Here is a 13,817-nt window from a genome sequence, read left to right as displayed (position 1 = left end):
TCCAACATGAGAGAGTCCCATTCTCCATCACAGGGCGTTAGCTTTCTGATTCCCCTTCCACTCTCCCGTCAGAACCTCCCCTCAGTACTCACTCACTGAAGGTATAACTTAACTGCTAGCTCAAAGCTTGGCTCCTTTCTGAGGAGTTTGTACTTGGACAGATATCACGATAGAGAAAAAGAAAATTCCACTAAGCAAAACCCCTGCTCATGAACAACCCCCTAAGTAACTGCTAAACTGCCTCTGCTCTTGCTTCTGTAAACTGCTTGCAGCAACTTCTGCCATGGTAAGATAAGACAGGAAGAAATTCCACAGAAACCCTATACCAGGAACTGGAGTCATTCAAGACCCTGCCCCACTAAAGATAACCACATTGTAACTGTGCCCTACACCCTCTGTAAAATGAAATCTATAAAAGACTGCTACAACTCTCTGTTCAGGGCTCAGAATTTGGTGGCAAGCCCTCTCTGAGCCTGCCAGCGTGAATAAACCTGGTTCTGGCCGGGTGCAGTGGCTCACTCCTGTAATCCTAGCACTCTGGGAGGCTGAGGCTAGTGGATCACTCAAGGTCAGGAGTTCGAAACCAGCCTGAGCAAGAGCAAGAGCAAGACCCAGTCTCTACTAAAAATAGAAAGAAATTAATTGGCCAACTAAAAATATATAGAGAAAAAATTAGCCAGGCATGGTGGCGCATGCCTGTAGTCCCAGCTACTTGGGAGGTTGAGGCAGAAGGATTGCTTGAGCCCAGGAGTTTGAGGTTGCTGTGAGCTAGGCTGACGCCACGGCACTCTAGCCTGGGCAATAGAGTGTGAGACTCTGTCTCAAAAAAAAAAAAAAAAAAGAATAAGAATAAATCTAGTTCTCTCCACCCTTTTTGTGCCATTTGGTTTGTTCTCGGTCAGCTCTGCTGTAACAATCAGAGACAAGATCAAGCCAAGAGGGGGCTTTAAATCATGGAATTCTAGGCATCAGCTGAGAGAGTATTTTCAGCAGAAATTGCACAGCACGTGGGGCATTGAAGACTTCCCTGGGATCGAGCTGTAAAAGTAGCTCCATACAGCAGTTATCAGAGTTTCTTTAAAATCAGGAAATCTTTCTGATGATGATTTTAATAAGGCATCACAAATATTTCGCTCCATGCCTCTTCTGGGTATAGCACAGCCATGGTACCCATCTGAGATCACACAGTAACATAAGTGAAATCAAGACTGATGTTATATGAAATGAAACTTAAGTGACTGATTTGGGGGTTGTTTTCCCCACTCACACTAAAATGCAGAATATCAGTTCTAAAATTGGTTTTGGGGGCTCTTCCTCGATTCTTGCTTGAGGTGACCCCACAAATTCCCTCCCACTCTCTCTCTCTTTCTTTCTTTTTTTTTTTTTTTTTTGAGGCAGAGTCTCACTCTGTTGCCCTGGCTAGAGTGCCGTGGCATCAGCCTAGCTCACAGCAACCTCAAACTCCTGGGCTCAAGCGATCCTCCTGCCTCAGCCTCCCCAGTAGCTGGGACTACAGGTGCTTGTCACCAAGCCCGGCTAATTTCCTTTGCTCCCCAGCCCAGCTTCGGCTGGAACTGACCCTATCACGCTGTGAAGCTCTGGGCAGGGCTTGAGCTAAGGCAGTTCATTTCAAGGCTCCTCGGACCAACTTAAAGCCAGGAAACTCCGATCCATCCCACACCTGCCTTCTTTTCTTTCCTCTTCTCCACAAGACCTCTTACTCATAGCCGGCTCGTACTTTCTGGGCTTCCTCCACTGCAGAGTTTTCACACTGTGGTTTTACTGTGTGCCTAGCTGTGCTGTGGGGAAAACAATTCGGCTTTTTTTAAGGTCTGCCATCTTTTCAATAGTAGCACCTTGACTCCCCAAAAGAAAAAAGTGAGAACTTTACAAAAAAGAAAAAGAAAGGAACGAAAAGAAAAAGAATTATACTTACATGCAGTTTTCAGAGGGCAATTTAGGATCCTCTATTAAAATTATGAATGTATTTTCTCATAAGAAATTATTATTACAGATTATTATAGATAGTTGCAGGGTGGTCCTGGGGTTTGGGAGTAGGGGGAGGAAAGAGAACTTTTCTTTTCACCTCGTATCCTTCTGTACTGTTTGAATATGTATTTGAATATGTATTTGTTCACATGCCATGAACATGTATTTTTTTCATTGTACTAGAAAACAGTTAACTAAAATAAATGAATACATTGCCCTTATAGGATTTATGTTCAAAATGTATAAAGATGTAGGAAGGAGGCTGTTCATAGCAGCATTATTTATTACACTACAAAACCTAGAAAAACTTAAATATCCATCAAGGGACAAATGGTTAAATTAATTACGGTTCATCCGTCCTGTGACTACTCTGTAGCCATTAACAAAAAATAAAGTTGATCTATATGAAAGGACAAAATTATATATTAAAAGTAAAAAAGCAGGTTCAAAGCAAAAATGAGATGGAGCATCATCTCATTTTTTGGAAAAAAGATAAAATAAATATTAGTATATGCAATATCCAAAGAAATAATACAAGAAGGAAAATATTCCAAGATGGTAACACTAGTTCTTCCTTGTGAGTGCCACTGTGGCTGAATCTCACAGTGAAAGTGATATATTTCTATGATATTTGAAGTTTTTTTTACAGTGAGTGTGAAGCAGGGTGAAAAGCAGAAAAATGAAAATATTTTAAAGCAGTCTGAAATTTTTAAAACACTGCAGTGGAACACAACTCTGGCAGGTGGGAGAAGGCTAAGGGGTACACATCAAATGCTGGGTGTGCAAAATGATGCAACTCCATTTGCCTTTGTAACCTCGTAACCCCATTAACAGTCAGCAGCAGCCAGGTGGCACCTGCCACCTGCTCTTCTGTATCCATGGAGGTTTGAGTTCACGACAGTCCCTCTCTTAAATGACAGCATTTTCTTCATAGATTCTACAATAACGAAGCAATTTAGTGTGCTTTTATATGAGTATATTGATCTTGTAAGTGAAGCAATAATTCAGAAATAATTTCTAAGCCCCATTCATGTTAGATAAGGATAACATGGTCCTAGCATGAAAAAATAAAAAAAAACAACGTGTTTGTTTGGATGTGCTTACAAAAGTGGGCAGAGAGAAAAGGACTTATTTGCAAACTAAGAGAAGAACTAAGTGACATAGGACAAGACAAGCATAAAGCAAACCCTCAAGATGTCCTGCACATTGTTTCTCTTAGCATCTCTGGTCTCTTTCAAAGCTCTTCTTCTTCCCAGAATAGGAAATATGAGATGTTTAATGAGATTGAAAGAATGTAGTTTTTGTATCTTATTTTCAAGCACAGGAGAATCAAGCCTAAGTATTTAAGTTACTAACAGTTTCATTGCATTTCAGGTCATAACACCTTGCACAAAGTGATGTTCAATTAATATTTGCTAATTGATTGATGGAGGGAACAGGAAGTGATAAATGGTGGATCCTATTACAAAACTCTTTTTTTTTTGAGACAGAGTCTCGCTTTGTTGCCTAGGCTAGAGTGAGTGCCATGGCGTCAGCCTAGCTCACAGCAACCTCAAACTCCTGGGCTCAAGCAATCCTTCTGCCTCAGCCTCCCAAGTAGCTGGGACTACAGGCATGCGCCACCATGCCTGGCTCATTTTTCTATATATATTAGTTGGCCAATTAATTTCTTTCTATTTATAGTAGAGACGGGGTCTCGCTCTTGCTCAGGCTGGTTTCGAACTCCTGACCTCGAGCAATCCGCCCGCCTCGGCCTCCCAGAGAGCTAGGATTACAGGCGTGAGCCACTGCGCCCAGCCCAAAACTCTTAATAGAAATGATTTGGAATAAGATTTCCAGAATGATTGGCAGGTGGATCAAAATCTCTTGACAATAAAAAAAAGTATGTTAAAACTAGTCTGCACAAAGGGTCTAGCTAATAAGGAGCTCCTACAAATTATTAAATAAGATACTAACAATCTTAGAGAAAAATGGGCAAAAGGAATATAAATGTTCGAACATAGGAAAAGATGCTCAAAGTCACTATGATAATAGAAATGCAAATAAATGATATTTAGATGTCATGTTTAAAACCTATCAGACTAGCAAAGATCAAAACATAAGATAATGGTGTTGGTGAGGTTTTGAGAAAACAGATTTCTCACATGTGGCCCTGGGGAATGTTCATTGGTACAACTGTGGAGAGTAATTTGCTCGTATTCAACAAAATAACAAATGCAAATATCCTTTGACTCAGCAATTCCACTTTAAGAAATGTTATCTATAGACCAGAGTTTCTCAACCTCTGCATTATTGACATTCTGGGCTGAATAATTCTTTGTTGTGAGTCTGTTCTGTGCATCGTAGGATATTTAGCAACATCCTTGGCTTCTACCCTCTAGATGCCAGTAGCATTCTCCTCCCCAGTTACGACAACCCCAGATTTCCTTAGACATTGTCAAATGTCCCCTGGTAAGCAAAATCACCTTTGGTGGAGAACCACTACTACAGAAAAACTCATGAAAATTGCCATTATCTACGGGGCTAGTTATTACCCATTGTTTGTTATTACAAAAAACTGGAACCAGACTAAATGTTCATCATTAAAATTTTTTTTATCCATACAATGAAATATTTTGCAACTATAAAAACATGAAGAGTATTTTTGTGTATCCATATGGATAGACCTCCAGCATGTATTGTCAACCAACTAAAAGAAAGGTTAAGAAGTATTTGTAGGCCAGGCACGGTGGCTCACGCCTGTAATCCTAGCACTCTGGGAGGCCGAGGCAAGCAGATCACTCAAGGTCAGGAGTTCAAAACCAGTCTGAGCAAGAGCAAGACCCCATTTCTACTAAAAATAGAAAGAAGTTAATTGCCCAACTAAAAATATATAGAAAAAATTAGCTGGGCATGGTGTGCATGCCTGTAGTCCCAGCTACTCAGGAGGCTGAGGCAGGAGGATCGCTTAAGCCCAGGAGTTTGAGGTTGCCGTGAGCTAGGCTGATGCTATGGCAGTCTAGCCCAGGCAACAGAGTGAGACTGTGACTCAAAAAAAAAAAAAAAAAGAAAAAGAAAAAAGAAGTGTTTGTAGAGTATGTTATCATTGTATAAAAAGGAGGGACAGACTGATATTTGTATTACATTTAAATGCATAAAGTACCATTGGAAGAATTTATAAGAAATTATCCTTTTTGCTTTCAGGTGGAGAATCAGGTGGCTTGAGACAAGGATTAGAGATTTTATTACTGCACAACATTTTGTAGCTGTTTTTTAAAATTATGTGAACACATTTTCTCTTGAAAAATTAAAAATTAAAGCTGGGCATGGTGGCAGGTGCCTGTAGTCCCAGCTACTTGGGGGCTGAGGCAGGAGGATTGCTTGAACCCAGGAGTTGGAGGTTACAGTGAGCTATGATGATGCCACTGTACTCTAGCCTGGGCAACATAGCAAGACCCACTCTCAAAAAAAAAAAAAATTAGTCTGCATTTTGCATGAAGTCACCAAACAAAAGTGACAATTAATACACATGAAGTTCATAGGCACAGAGGCACATGGGTAAGGGTTCATTCTAGCAACAGTGAATTCTGTTGGGTGAACCAATTATCTCAATTTGAAACATTCTTGAAAAGCAATGCAAACAATACTAACCTAATGTGACTGAGATTTACAATGGACTTTTTCTGAAATTAGAACAGTCTTTTCTTGAATTCAGAGAAATTTGGGGTGAGTTTGTGACAGCAGGTTCATCTGCTGTGCTCCTGGCACAGAACAGGGGCCTGAGAAGATGCCTTTTGCCCATCTTCCTGCCACTCTGTGCTTCCATCTATTCCCAAGTGCCCTGGACTCTGTGGATGTACCTCTGTGAGCCCAAATGGCCAGTGGAGGTTACTATATTTCACTCCCTGAACTATTTAAAAGCAAATCATCATGAGTCATGACTTGTGTTGCTATCCCATGGATTCACTGTTCCCAGGTTTCAATTGGCTAACCACCTTTTGCAATTTGCACCATACTCTAGTCCCTTCAAATAGTATTGTATCCTTAATAGTATGCTTTAAATCGACTTACTTTTTTCACTTAAACAAATTTACTGCAGAAAGAAACTTCAAATCACCACCATAAATTTAAAAACACTCATTTCTAATATAAATTGTAATAAACACATAGCTATTAAATTAAAGACATGTTAAAACCAGATTTGACCACCTTGTATGCTCCTAGTAACATCCCACTTTGGGCAACACCAAATTGGAACCTTGCCATGAAATTGGCCTCAGCATGGATTGGAAAAATGGGCAAGGTTTGGTGTTAGTGCCCTCGATCTCACCTTCTACCTGGTCCTCCTTGTATGACCATTCTGGGTATAGCATTTCCAGAATGTTCTTCCCAGAAAGTGCCCAATGAGTGGCCGCTGCTGTTGTCATTAGCTAATCTGCTAAACTAAATGGAGCTGAGGCCTATACAGCATCTTTCCTTGCCTGAGGTCATCCCAGGAACAGGACCGGCTCTTCAGGGTTACAAGCCCAGAAGCTCATGTCTACCAGGCCCCAGAGTCCAGGCGGACAGCAGCACACTCTGCAAAGTCACAAGAGACTGGCGAATTCACAAACTCGCAGTGAGAAAAGGGATGCTTTTGTGTTAGTTTTTGTGTTAGTTTTTCAGAGAATTCTCACAAACGCTAATTCTACTTGGGTAACCAAAAAGAGATCAGAAAAAGGTCACACTAATGAACGTGGGATCAAAGGACAGGGAACCATCCCATCCCAAGGCGTGGCATTGCCTCTACATTTATCACCACTACTGTGACCTTGGGCAAATTACTTAACTTCTTCATACCCCGACTACTTCCTCTCTAGAACAAATTTTACTTTTACCTGCTTCAAAGAATTGAAAGGATTAAATGAGAAAATACGTAAAGTATTTGATCCTCTCCTTGTGATGATATTATTATTTTTATTGTCGTCGATGATGTTTGTGCTGTCATTCAGATAAGCCTCCTGGACAAGCTGGAGCAATCGTTGGTCCCCACTCAAGACCTCTATTAGAACATACTAGAAACTCACCAAAAAATCCTTGCCCCAACTCTCCCTTGTCAGCTTCTATTTTTTTTTTTTTTTTTTGGAGACAGAGTCTCACTCTTGTTGCCCCAGCTAGAGTGCCGTGGCATCAGCCTAGCTCACAGCAACCTCAAACTCCTGGGCTCAAGCAATCCTTCTGCCTCAGCCTCCTGAGTAGCTGGGACTACAGGCATGCACCACCATGCCCGGCTGATTTTTTTTTTTTTTTAGGATCTTTTTTTTTTTTTTATTTTGGCATATTATGGGGGTACAGATTTTAAGGTTTCAATAAATGCCCATTTCCCCCTGATTTTTTTTTATATATCTTTTTAGTTGGCAAAAATTGGAACACTTCACGAATTTGTGTGTCATCCTTGCACAGGGGCCATGCTAATCTTCTCTGTATCATTCCAATTTTAGTATATGTGCTGCCGAAGTGAGCACCCTTGTCAGCTTCTATTACAAGACTTCTCAGACACAAACAAGCTTAGGTCTGAAAATGTGCACGGAAGAACATTTAATCCAACTTTTAGTATTTGTTCCAGATTGTGTGACCTAGGGAAAAATACTGAGCTTTTTAAAATCTCTATCTTCTCATCAATAAAATGGAGATGTCAGGATAACCTAGTGCATGTGGTTACTGTGAATATTTATGGTGTAAAACATGTTAAGCACTTAACTTGATGCCCTGAAACACAGCAAGGATTCGTTAAATACTGGCTGTTATCATGTTAGATTTCATGTTGGTTACATATGAAATGTCTGCCTTCTGGTTTAGGGTGCATTCTTGGGGTCGTGCTGGAATTTTGACAACGTGCTTGGCTTATGAGCCACACGGTTATTAATCATCTTAGGGGTGTTACTTCCTGGAAAGGTTTCCATGCTTTGCTAATCTCTGTCACTTTTTGTGGATTCCTGACGTTATTGACAGAGAGATAACGATCACATGGTTTCCACTTTTTTGAGCTAGAAGAATCTTTAGAGATCATTTAGTCCAAACTCATCATGTTAGAGATGAGGATTATGAGGTTTTGAGGTCAAAAACTTTCTACACTGGTTCTTGTCTTTCCTTTTTACTATTCAGTTTACACCCTGGGGAGAATGTGGCCATGGAGTTTTGCCTGAAGACATCAAGTTACTGTCTCTGTGAGCACCGATCTTTCTTCTCACGCAGACAGAATTCTCACACAGTTATAATCATGACACATGATGGTCATGCAAGATGCCACAGAGACGCCTTGGTGATCCTTGGAAGCCGGGGACAGGCCAAGGGGCACAGGGTTCTGGGCAGCCTCCCTATCCTACTTCAACCAGAGCACTTCCACTTTTGCCTATGCATACACGTGATGACATGTGTCATTTTGCATTAAAAGAGAGTTCCATATTTTAAAAAGTTTCAAAAACCACTAATGAAGTCCCATCCCTTGGTTGTATGGACAAGAAGACAAACCCCAGGTAGAGGAAGGAACTGGGCAAGGCCACCCAGGTGCCAAGTCTCCATTGTACTAAGCTGCCCTGTTATTGCTTCCTCACCTCATCCCACTTTTCTAGAACGACAGCCTGTCTGAGCATTTCAGTGCCTCAGGTCCTGTCTGAAGTTAGAACTGACCTCTATGGAGAGCTCGAAAATGGCTCATGCGACACCATCTTGCATTTCATCTGCTCGTTGATAAGGGCACTTGATGAACTAACCCAAAGAGCTCATTCTTGTGACCCCTTCAGACCCTCTATGACAGTCAATTAGGGAGATTGAGATTCTGCAGAGTAGGAGGCTTTTGGGTACCCCTTTAATCCCACTATGTAGGTAGTGGGTTCATCTATCTATCTATCTATCTATCTATCTATCTATCTATCTATCTAATAAACCATCTTGTCCATGTATAAAATATTACAAATTTTCCCTCTCACCATAACATTCAAAGTCTATAAAAATAGCATGTTTGAAATCACAACAGTGGAATTCTTTTGTTTTTATTAGTTCCTTCTTAGAAACATGATCTTCTCTAATGGTTCTGATGACAAATATGGTGCCTCTATTGGTGGCCCTAGGTGCTGCTTGGATCTCTTTGGAAGACGATGTAGCAACAAATGTTTGAGGCTAGAAAATGTTCTTACTCTATGACACAGTTATTGTACTTGGAGCATTCTGTCCTAAGAAGCTGATTTTGAAAAGGAGACAATCCTATATTAGGTATACTATTATGTTTTGGTTGATGTTTTCATGATGCCTGGAAACAACCTGAATTTTGAACCATAGATAATAGACAAGTTTATTGGTTTGTCCATGTTACATAAAATAGATAAGTATACCCTTGCAATGAGCTGACTCAACCATTAAAAAACAATCATATATGTGAAAAATTATTACTTTGGAGGCCATGTAGACAGGTGGAGATGCATTTATATAAAAGAATACATGGAAAAATTAGAAGGCAAAATTGTCATGCATTAGGATTATAACTATGTGGAAGTCACGTGTGTATGACAGAAAAGACCAGTGCTCACGGAGATGGTGAATTATGTATTTAGACAAAAGAGTTATGGAGAATATTTGGGGTGTAGTTTTTCCATTAAATTTTTTTAACAGTATTGGGAGTCTGAAGGTTTGCTGCTCTGTCTCTTGAGACCAATTAAAGTTGATTGAACTGAATTCTAACTTGTATTCAGACTTTGCTGCCAAAGGAGTTCAGTGTTGGTCCTGACCCAGGTAATACAACTATACTTTCCCATCAAAACATCGAGTACAAGGCCCGGTGAGGTGGCTCAACGCCTGTAATTCTAGCACTCTGGGAGGCTGAGGCAGGCAGATCGCTCAAGGTCAGGAGTTTAAGACGAACCTGAGCAAGAGCAAGACCCCGTCTCTACTAAAAATAGAAAGAAATTAATTGGCCAACTAAAAATATATACAAAAAATTAGCCGGGCATGGTGGTGCATGCCTGTAGTCCCAGCTACTCGGGAGGCTGAGGCAGGAGGATTGCTTGAGCCCAGGAGTTTAAGGTTGCTGTGACTAAGTAGACGCCATGGCACTCTAGCTGGGGCAACAAGAGTGAGACTCTGTCTCCAAAAAAAAAAAAAAAAAAACATGGAGTATGATGGTTCTGGACAAGGTACCTTCAGGAAGGAGGATTCCACAAGAAAGTTAAAACATAAAATAACCGAAGAACAACTCATAGAATGGGATATTACACAATAAACCAGAAGACCACTGCAGTGGACTTCACCCAGTTTCCTGGCTTCTATCCTTGTCGTTTGTATAATTTGCTCTCCCACAGCTGTTGGAACAACCATGTCTAAATGTAACATGGTTGGGGTCCCACCCCTGCTTCGACCCTTTGGTGGCTTCTCATTGTAGCTGGAGTCTAATCCAGACTCCTTGCCGTGATGCTCAAGGGCCCACGTAGCATGGCTCCTGCCCTCCTGTCGCACCGTCTCTTGAACTCTGCATGTTCACGTCTCTGCTTCTCACACAAGCCGAGGCTTTCTCTACCTCAGGGTCTTCGCACTCTCACTTCCCTTTGTCCAGAATGTTCTTCCCCACTTCTTCACTTGACTGGCTCTTTCCTCATCCTTCGAACTTCAGCTTAGATATAAATTCCTTCTCTGACCACCCTTCCTCCCAACTCGGCCCAGCTGCTGCCTGGTCTTGCCATTGAACCTGCCACAGCCTCTGTCAGCCCTATGCAGCCGTGCCCAAAAAATGTTTGTTGAGCAAATGAACGAGTCTGAATATTTCCTTGACACAGTGTCAGGTAAAGAACAAAACAAAAGCAAAAATACAATAATAATAAAGGGTTGGCACAATATATGTAGTTTTTGGGGAAAAGTCCTCCATTTGAATTTTTATAATTCAAGCAGGTATACTTCCTACAACTTTTTTAATATTGAAAAAAGAAAACTATAATGGGAAGTTTGCTTATAAATAACTTTAGGTTAATGGAAATTATATGGCAACATAAGACCTTGTCTCAAGTTCTTATTCTCTTTTTCTTTTTTGTTTTTGTTTTTGTTTTTGTTTTTCCTGAAACAGAGCCTCCCTCTGTCATCTGGGCTACAGTGCCATGGTGTCATAGCTCCCTGCAACCTCAAACTCCTGGACTCAAGAGATCCTCCCACCTTGGCCTCCCAAGTAGCTGGGACTACAGGCACATGCTATTAAGCTTGGCTAATTTTTCTATTTTTTGTAGAGACAGGGTCTCATTCTTGCTCAGGCTTGTCTCAAACTCCTGGCCTCAAACAATCCTGTTGCCTTGGCTTCCCAAAGTGCTGGGATTACAGGTGTGAGCCACTGTACCCAGCCTCAAGTTCTTATTCTATTATAAGCCCCTAACTCCTGTTGTATATTGGTTTTGGAGGAAAGAAAAGAAAAAAGAAAGAGAAAAAGTATAGAAAATTTTTAATATAATTAAAAAATATTATAAAAAATAAAAAAAAAATACTGAAAACTTTCACTGAATTTTGAGGAACTGAGCAGATATTTGATCTAGAAAGGGAATTTTATATGATGGGAAAGAATTACTGAGCTGTTTCTTCCTCTGGATCACTTTTACGGAGGCCACTGAGAGTCATGAAGATAAACCCTAACTGACTTCTGGATGAAAACTAAGTCCTGGAAGGTCTGCTTTTTCCAGTAGGCCTAGTAACTCATTGATGAATGGAAGAATTTATTATTGGTTGGTTAAGAAAATGGGGATGAGTATTTACTATTTGACCCATGAAAACTTGGGAAGAGCTTTAAAATAGTCTTCTGTGGACTCAATTTCTGAGTTTGATATTAAAATATCTTATTTTACATGAACTATGTAAAATAAGAAACTGAGCTCTTGTGCTTTCCAGTAAAACCTTTCTTCCAAACTGAGTCAGAAACTTAGCTCTCACATTGGTAGTGTTTCTCTGTGGCCTGTTTTTACTGCTGAAGCACCAGTCCCTGGGCAGTAGGAATTGAATCTAATTTTAACGTGGGGCATTTGCTTCCAGAACAAAATTTCTCTATACAATGGTTATCCGCATGAAGCACCACACGGGCAAACATCAATCACGATGAAACTCCATTAAGGCAGGAGGCATAGAAACCACACGTTTGAATTGCAAAGTACTTTGCTGGGATCCTTACTTTTCTTTGCCTGGTTAGACAAGGCCCACATTTTTTGCTCCCTGATGCTTTTCTGAATTCCATTTGAGTTATGTGACCTTTGTTTATTCAACAGATAATTACTGAGCACCTACTGAGCCCAGCACTGTTTTAGAGGATGGTGATACAGGGATCAAAAAGACAGTCCTTCTCAAGTCAGGAATAGGCCTAAAAAAAAAAAAAAAAGACAGTCCAGACCTCTGCTCTCCTGGAACTGCCCCTCCAGTAGATGTACAAACAGAAAATAAATGGAGAAGCACATCTGTAAGCCCAATAAAGTATCTAAGTGTAGACACTGAAGTATTGAAGTACCTATGTGCTTTTTTTTTTTTTTTTTTTTTTTGAGACAGAGTTTCACTCTGTTGCCCGGGCTAGAGTGCTATGGCATCAGTCTAGCTCACAGCAACCTCAGACTCCTGGGCTCAAGCAGTCCTTCTGCCTCAGCCTCCTGAGTAGCTGGGACTACAGGCATGCGCCACCATACCCGGCTAATTGTTTCTATATACTTTTAGTTGTCCAGCTAATTTCTTTCTATTTTTAGTAGAGATGGAATCTCGCTCTTGCTCAGGCTGGTCTCGAATTCCTGAGCTCAAATGATCCACCCTTCTCAGCCTTCCATAGTGCTAGGATTACAGGTGTGAGCCACCATGCCCAGCCTCTATGTGTGTGTGTGTGTGTGTGTGTGTGTGTGTGTGTGTGTGTGTTAATGAAACAGGATCTTGGAAAAATATTTGAAGAGGTAGGAGATAAGAAAAAACTAACCCTGCAAAAATCTGGGGTGTTCTAGACAGTGGCAACAGCTAATTTAAAGACTCTGCACCTAAACACAAAAAACACAAAAAGAAAAACAAACAAACAAAAACCAACCAACCACCCCCTCTCCCCAAAACTAAACAAAAACAGATTTTGCACTTGGATGATGCTGAGAATGATGCCTCCTTGGGTGTCAGAGTCATGTGCCTCACCCTAGACCTGGCCCTGGACAAAGACCTTGAACTTGAAGTGTTCAAGGTTGAGGAGGAAGGCAAACACGGTAGAAGCAGGTAAAGGGAGTGTGGTGTGGAATGAAATAGGAAAGGCAGGCAGGGACCACAGGAGGAGGGGTCTCGTAGGACACAGTTGGGAATTCTTGCCAATACTCTAAATAGCCATGGAGGGCTTTAAGGCAGGAAGCAATGTCTGATTAAAAATGTTAAAAGTTCATCCAAGGAGCTGCATGGATAATAGACCGGAAGGAGCCTCCAGTGCCAGTGGCAGCCCAGCGAGGAGGCAACTGAATCCCTCAGGAGTGAGGAGGCGAGAGGCCATGACAGATGGGTGTCTCAACAGAAATGCATGCTCAGGTGGTTTTAAGAATATTGTCTCCAGAGGGTTTAGCTGTCAAAGGCAAAGAAGGAAAGGTAAGACAGAGTGGAGGAAAGAAGACAACAGAGTTGCTTGGTTTTCCTAAAAAGAGCTGGGAGCTGGGGCTGGCCTTCCTGCCAGTTCTGCCTGTGTCTGTCTGACCCCACTCAACATCATGACCACCGAATCTTCCTCTTCCCCATTCGAGGATAGGCCATGAACTGCTACCGCTAGGGAGTCTGATTTACCAACTCCCACGCCCAGGAATCAACCTTTTGAAGCTCTGTATCACTCGCCTTGTTCTCCACTCTTTAGG

At 41.2% G+C, this 13,817-nt stretch overlaps 2 protein-coding genes and 1 non-coding gene across 3 annotated transcripts in view; 1 reads left to right on the top strand and 2 right to left on the bottom strand.

The window, feature by feature from the left end:
• The window catches only part of MED7 (mediator complex subunit 7), a 315,410-nt gene that overhangs the window by 254,850 nt on the left and 46,743 nt on the right, over positions 1-13,817 (top strand). The gene's annotated exons all lie outside the window — the stretch shown is intronic.
• Positions 1-13,817, bottom strand: part of ITK (IL2 inducible T cell kinase) — a 77,136-nt gene that overhangs the window by 57,094 nt on the left and 6,225 nt on the right. The gene's annotated exons all lie outside the window — the stretch shown is intronic.
• LOC142863405 (U6 spliceosomal RNA) lies at positions 7,366-7,472 on the bottom strand. Its single transcript, XR_012914173.1, has one exon. It is a non-coding gene; the product is annotated as a U6 spliceosomal RNA (small nuclear RNA).

The sequence above is a fragment of the Microcebus murinus genome, chromosome 21 (assembly GCF_040939455.1).
Source record: "Microcebus murinus isolate Inina chromosome 21, M.murinus_Inina_mat1.0, whole genome shotgun sequence".
Classification (NCBI taxonomy): Eukaryota; Metazoa; Chordata; class Mammalia; order Primates; family Cheirogaleidae; genus Microcebus; species Microcebus murinus.
Note: the sequence above shows the minus strand (reverse complement) of the source record. Positions and strands in the feature narration are given on the sequence as shown.